Raw genomic sequence first — 8,014 nt, forward strand, 5'->3', positions numbered from 1 at the left:
TGTGTTTAACTCTTTTTCTGTATAGGTGTCCCTTTGTGTTTAACTCTTCCCTCGTATAGGTGTCCCTTTGTGTTTAACTCTTCTCTCGAATAGGTGTCCCTTTGTGTTTAACTCTTTTTCCGTATAGTGTCCCTTTGTGTTTAACTCTTTTTCTGTTTAGGTGTCCCTTTGTGTTTAACTCTTTTTCTGTATAGGTGTCCCTTTGTGTTTAACTCTTCACTCGTATAGGTGTCCCTTTGTGTTTAACTCTTTTTCTGTATAGGTGTCCCTTTGTGTTTAACTCTTCTGTCGCATAGGTGTCCCTTTGTGTTTAAATCTTTTTCCGGACAGGTGTCCCTTTGTGTTTAACTCTTTTTCCGTATAGGTGTCCCTTTGTGTTTAACTCTTCTCTCGTTTAGTTGTCCCTTTGTGTTTAACTCTTTTTCCGTATAGGTGTCCCTTTGTGTTTAACTCTTCTCTCGTTTAGTTGTCCCTTTGTGTTTAACTCTTCTCTCGTATAGGTGTCCCAACTAAGTCCATTACCTATGTGCCTGACGTGGTATATGCCTGACCTAATGTACTTACATGAGGTATATGTGAATATATATGGTCCTTTTGGAGCCTAAAAAAACCAAAAGTATCTCTTCAAGGAATTAACCTTGCAGCGCCAAGGCACATGGCGAACTTGTCCATCGATGATATCTAAGGCAGTATGATGTCAGCTACCAACAGAAAAGATATGCTTCCCGACAAATTGATCAGGAAAAACCCTACTTCTTGGATTAAAAACAGTTTCAATGTGCGCAATTCGATTTGAGTTCACAGCACACCTGTTGGTCTCGTTCTTACACCAGATCTACAAATGCGTTAACACCTTTTATCTAATCAGATTATGTTCTTTTCCTGAAGCTAAAAATCTAATACTCTGATGTTAGATCAACAAAAAATAGCGTCGGCGCTTTACTAATGCACGATTTCCCTGCGCCTCTTGTCCAGAGCTGTTCTATCTTCCCCAGTTAACACTTATCCATGTTTTTTTCTTGTCGGAGCGGGCACCTGCAGCCTCAGCCATCAATTGCTCTAATCGTCTGAATGCTCCAGGCGCGTAATTAACGTGCAAAAAGTGACAGGCTGTCGCGCTCCCATCGCGTTTACTTCGAAGAGTGGACTGGTCGGATTGAACAATTGTTAGTTTTGGTGATGGGTGGTGAAAGATGATAGAACGAAGCCTGATTCCTCCACTGTCGCGCGTCGATACCCCACTTCACGTTCTCCCAGCACGTCCGCTTCTACTTAAAACAGGCCCCTCTTTTTATCTTGGAATCGATCCCTCTTGCCATCCCCCTTCGACTGTCTGATGGGGATCTCTTCCTTGGGTAATCGATGGATCGATATCAGACTGATCACTAACTATCTTCCCATTAGGGCTGACGTCACCTGTATCTAGGTTTTGTTTTGGAATCCCCTAAGTGGGAAATAAGTAGCATTCTTCCAACTTGGTCTACACTGCGCGAATTTGTGTCCTTTTGCGGAGTCGACTTAATCGTTCTTCTGGAATAAGTTACGTGAGAACTACTTACTACAGGTTGTAACTTGACTAGAGTCTGTCTTCCATTCTCTGCGTGACCTATTCGTGTTTTAAATAGATCTTCTCACGTGCTTGGTTGAGAATAACCTTAAAAGCAAATACAATATTCATGTTTGTCTTCCTCACTGACGTACTGTCCTGTACAACAATAGTTGTGACTCTTATATTATCGTCGGTCCTGTATTTAACACTATTGGTGCATTTATATCAACGTAACTACTGACATATAAGATCCAGAAGTTATATCAGCATCATGTCATGAGTGTTTGGTTTATTTATAATTGAATAAAGTGAATCCGATTTGCTCACAGAATGCAGTTCATGGTCAGGTCAAATTGATGAACATATTCATGTCCCACTGGCGCCCAAATAGTTCAGCATGATAAATTATATACATTATATACATTCTACATACTGAACACGGTCGATGGAAGAGTAGTTCGTCTCTTTTCAAATAAAGAGATAATAATTTTGAATGTACAAAACAAAGGATTACCTATATGTTGAGACGGTTCATTTTCTGTGAAACAAAAGATCGTACATATACATACGTGTTTGATCTAACAGCATGCCAGCCGCACATGCATACACACACATGAAATTGCATCAAAATATCCACATAACTGGACAAGCAATGAAGGAGGTACTCGCTGTAATCTGCCTACTTCATTATAAGTGAGTGAGAACGCCTCTTTTAACAGTATTTCAGTTTCATTCAGGTCTAAGACTTTGGTGAAACCCATGAGCAGGGCATGGTGCTGCAAAACCTTGAAACATAATCAGGGCGAACAGTGACGAAACCCGAAGTGATGAAGATCTTAGGCGTTTACCACTTTGGTGAAACCCCCGGACATGGGTATGGGGGTGACAAACCTAGAAACAGAACTGGGATTCGAACCTTCGATCGTAGATTTCTAGCATGTCCAAGAGACGCGACTCTGCACAGCAAATTATGGCGCCTTAGACGACTGGGCCACCAGTGCAACCAGTGCCACCTGGACTATCAAGAGAACAATCATACTATACTTTCATAGATAAAAAGGGTCGTCTGGACAGCAAGACCACAACATATACAAAATGCTACGTATGACCATATATAAAACGAGGAATACATGGATGGCTGGGTTATGCCTGTTTAATGTTGATTCACCACGTTGCTGAATTCAATATTATGACTTAGATGTCCTGTTTTCTTTTGGAATATTTGATTATTACATCACAGCAAAAAGGCCCTGGTCCAATAGATGTTTGTCATTTGGGTCACGTACACTTCAATAATATTCCGGCAATGCACTCCTACAAAAACGCTTTAAACCCCAACGTCGCTCTAGCTGAATTTACCTCGAGAGTGGAAAGAGAGAAAAAAATGTTCACTGTCCACTTAGCCAGTAACACTTGCGTGCTATTCACTGGACTCGGGGATTTTGCTTTGCCCTGAAACAGATAGAGCCAGAACTTTCTCGGGAGATAAAGCAGCAATTATGATAACAGCGAGGCTCGGTTTTGCCTCACCAATTAGTTACTGTATCACATGTGTACATTTGTACCGTGATAACCAGAGATAACCACCGCCTTATATTTATCACAGAAGTAAAGGGTACACACATCTGAGAGTGCAATCACAACGACCAGCACTACACATACAATGTAACCTTAGTTTGTAGGCAATGGAACCCAGCGTCACGTTCAGTTTGCAAACATATTGATACGACAAAACTGAAACATAGTGCATACTATGGAAGCAGGATTCCTTTACAATCTTATCACCATGGTTATCGTCAAGTGCGAAATAGGATGAATCACGTCAGACCTAACCTAAAGACCAGGCGTGCTGCACTTCCCGACTGGCATGTCACTGCAAGACTAATGTAGAAAATACCATTGTCCCAACACTTGTCACAAAACAGAAATTTTAGCAATGGCAAAATAAGCATAATCGTATCTTTGCAAATAACGCAAGTCTTGACATACGCATGTGTTTTGATGTTATTCAATCTGAAGCATACGATTTATTAGTGTTGCTTAATGTGCAAATGTACAGACTCTACAATCTGTTATCCTGTTGTTACCAGTGAATATTTGTCGGAATGAAAGGAAGCCGTGAAAGTGAACAAATCACTTCTGTCTAGAAGCAGCGATGTAATGACACCAGCGATCGATCACTCCCAACATCTATCCTCTGGCATTTCATAGCTGGTAAGGGCATCTTCTATAAGTTCATATATTTGTTGGCAGTGTGTATTGCTCGGATTACCCCATTAAACTCAGACAGACTCCTAATTTTGAGTCAAATAATCGCGTATAGTTCCGTGGTATTTGTACCACATGAAGACATCAGTTAAATCTCGCATCATTATTACAATCATTGACAATGATTTTGAAAAAAGAAAAACGTAAACAGGGACTGATATATTCGATACCTCGTCTGCAAACCTTTTTAGCAAACCATATTTTGAAATCTAAAAGCAAGCTTTTAGACAATGAACAAACAATATTAAATGAATAAAGACAGTTTACACTCTACATGAGTCTGCAAACATATATTTGTGCATGGTTATAATTCATTATTTGAGATTTTTCCTTTCACACTACAACCCCGATGGCATTTCGAATATGGTACGTCGTACGTATGAGACGATTAAATTGAGTGAGTATGGTTTTACGCCGCTTTTAGCAATATTCAAGCAATATCACGGCGGGGGACACAATAAATGGGCTTCACACATTGTACCCATGTCGGGAATCGACCCCAGGTCTTCGGCGTGAAGAGCGAACGCTTTAACCACTAGGCTACCCGACCGCCCCCGATTAAACATGAAATGTGGGTGATCTGGTTGATCACATGTTATCGGATCCGAATGCGTGGACCATGATATTGCTGGAATAGTGTTGAATGCAGCGTTAAACACCAGATTTCAAAAGCCGACGTGTTTATTCATATTCACCTGTGCTTGTATACGATGTAAAAATACCTTTACTTTCATGTTGACCTGTCATCGGCCTTTTTGTTATGTATTATGTCCGAGGTGTTTAGTGTGTAAGCACTCGTCTAAAACACATGCAAAGGCATGTTAATTGTTCACCAGAAAAAGACCGCCTTCCTGGTCTAGTGTACGAGCGTCCGCCCGGGTTCGATCCCTGGCCGCGTCATACTAAAAGACGTTTAAAGATGACACTTGTTGTTACCCTGTCTGGCGCTCGGCATTAAGGGGCTAAAACAGGGACTGGTCGGCTCGGAGTCTCGGAGTGGGGTATTCATGTTCAACTACGGCATGGTATCTCTCTCTCTCTCTCTCTCTCTCTCTCTCTCTCTCTCTCTCTCTCTCTCACACACACACACACACACACACACACAAATACGTGTATGCACGTCGCTAGTTAAGTGCAATGATCTTGGGCGCGACGTAAAACTCCATTTCAGCTCACCACCTCACCTGAAAAAGCAAGGGAACATATGGTACATGACTAAATTAGGAATTGCAGCGGACACAATTTTTGTAACTGATGAGTCAGATTTTGGAAATGTCCTCCACATGTCTACCATAAAGTGTTTGAAAGCTTTACTGAGGCCTTGAATGTTGTAACATGGATCAAACAACTTCTGAGCAAGGGTTGTGAGACGTTCTTTGAAATCTTGTTAGCATTTATAATGTAGGTTGTATGTGAAAAGTCGTCGGAACTTTGACTGAGAGCATGGTTGTCATTGTGTGTGTTACATGCAGTCTCTGGTTGAAATTTCACGAGATCACATAATCCTCGACGCTTATGAAGATGTCTTATTCTTTCGTCTCTGCTCGAACGCTTCAATGTTGTATCTCCCCCAGTAAGAAGTGTTTAATTCATGATGTATTAACCCAATCTTAGTTCTCCAAGTGTTTTACTCAATTATATATTGCAAATATAATGACGCGAAGTGTCGATTCTGACTATTCGGTCCTTGCTTTGCAATTAATGCATGACAGAAAATACATAACACCCCCAGCAGCGTTAATTTTCAGCCTAATAGGCTTATCGATTAAACTTATTTAGTACTCGGATAAGTCTAATGAAGTAGATGATTGTAGCTTTATAGCCCTTTGCTAATGAGGGCAGATAAACATAAGCCTTCTCTTTCATATTAGCAATTTCGAACAAAACCCTGCAGAGCACGAAACATGATCAAAATAAAAGCGCTCTTGGTAGATTTGTTGAAAGGTTCTTATATGGAGAAGATTAACTTTAAATGTTAAGTCAAGCTGGGAGCATGATAGTAGACATGATATAACCCTGTTTGACTGTCAACAGGATTTAATTGTGCATTTTGATTCTTTTAAACTGTGAACAAGAAAAAGAGTAGGATGACAAAGCAGCAAGTACGGCGTAGACACCACACATACACATTCCTGTTGACAAGGGACATGGTCGTCATAGATCAAGTACGTTAAAAGGGCATTAGTCTGTGGCTGGCTGATCTTTTAACCTTTATAGTCAGTCTGACACTTACATTTTCCGACGATCTTTGCATCAACACAGCATAGCTACTATCAACGTGTGGCCATCAGTTTTAAAGGCTTTCTTCTGTTCTAGACTGCTATTCATACGCAAGATGTAAAACATATTTCAATATATTTGAAATTTTCTATCCCACTTGGGACGGGAGGCGCATTCCTGCTGTAACTATTACTTGCTGTTCATTGATGAATCGGTAAGCGAATTCTATTACGACATGGGATTGACAGCGTAATATATGGTATGTAAGTTAACTCCTTAGTTACGAATGTTGTATTGAAAGATGGAATCAAGCATCTAAGGTTATTTAATATGTGTTTCGTAATCACTGATAAATGATTTAGCTGTGAAATGTCCGTTTGAAGCTATGGTTAAACCAGCAAATTGTGTCTTATGCAATTCCTTATTTACTCTTGTACCATATGTTCCCTTGCTTTTGCAGGTGGGGTGGTGTGGTAAAATGGTGTTTAAAGATTACTGCACTTAAATAGCTACGTACATACATGTGTGTGTGTGTGCGTGTGTGCGTGCGTGCGTGCGTGCGTGCGTGCGTGCGTGCGTGTGTGTGTGTGTGTGTGTGTTAGTGTTTGGAATAAATTCATTACAGTTCCTTAGAAAATTAGTTATCAAGAGTACTTCACTTTTTGTGTTATATAGGGACCTTGGGAGAAACAAACTATTAAAAGAAGGATGGTTGAAGTTTGGTCCAAAAAGCGTATTGCAAATGCGATTTAATAAAATCCGTGATCTTCGGAGATACAACACGTATAACAGTAGAAATAATAAATTGCCGTTTGTAACATACTTTAATATACCTGATTGAGCTTAAAATGGTTTTCACAGACTTTAAGCATTTGCCTGGATAAATGTCACTGTTGTTTTGCACTGTTATGATATGACGTGACGTAAACAAATATACATCCATCCTAAGGCATTACGTATAGTTATTCAGATCGAAGTATTAAACTGTAGCACAATCTCTTGTGCTTGCCCTCTTGGTTGACTTTTTCTTGTCGAGCAAAATGCTACTGTCTGCCGTGTGAAACATAAAGATGTACATACAAAAGTTGTATACGCAAAGACATAACGTATAACAGTTCAATACTTTATTTAACCCTCTCAAGCTATCAGTATTAAAGGGGACACGGGTGGCCCAGTCGTCTAAGGCGCCGCGATTCCCTGTGCAGAGTTGCGCCTTTGGGAACGCCAGAAACCTAGTATGATTTTGGGTTCGAATCCCGGTTCGCCCCGATTATGTTTCTAGGTTTGTCAGCACCATTCTCGCCCTCCTTGGTTTCACCGAAGTGGTAAACGTCTGCATCACTTCGGGCTTTCCTCCCACATTAAGCTGACACATCGTGATATAACTGGAATACTGTTAAAAGCGCCATTAAACCCAACTCACTCACTCACTCACTCACTCACTATCAGTACTAAAATCAATGTAAATTTACAGATATTATTTTGAAAATTGTAAAAACTTCTGGCGAACTCATATCCGCCAATACAGTCTCATTTTATTTTATACCTCACATGCCTAGGTTTATGGCCTGAGATGTTCTTCTTTGATACCAGTGACAAACAGGGGTCTTCAGCAACCCATTCTTGCCGTAAAAGGCGACTCTGCTTGTCGTAAGAGGAGACTAACGGGATTGGGTGGTCAGGCTCGCTGACTTGGTTGATGCATGGCATCGTATCCCAATTGCGTGGATCGGTGCTCATGATGTCAATCACTGGATTGTCTGGTCCAGATTTGATTATCTACAGACCGCCGTCGTTTAGCTGGAATATTGCTGAGTGCAGTGTTCAACAACAAACAAAATAAACAAACGATCGTAATCGGATTCGAAAACACGATGGACTGGCAGATTTGTTAGTTTATACAGCGGGTATCGGGGACACACATATTGAGATAGTAATCAAAGTATGTGCATTTTGTTTTTCAACGCGATGAACGTG

This window comes from Haliotis rufescens, unplaced genomic scaffold (assembly GCF_023055435.1).
Source record: "Haliotis rufescens isolate VD_foot unplaced genomic scaffold, xgHalRufe1.0.p SCAF_13, whole genome shotgun sequence".
Lineage (NCBI taxonomy): Eukaryota > Metazoa > Mollusca > Gastropoda > Lepetellida > Haliotidae > Haliotis > Haliotis rufescens.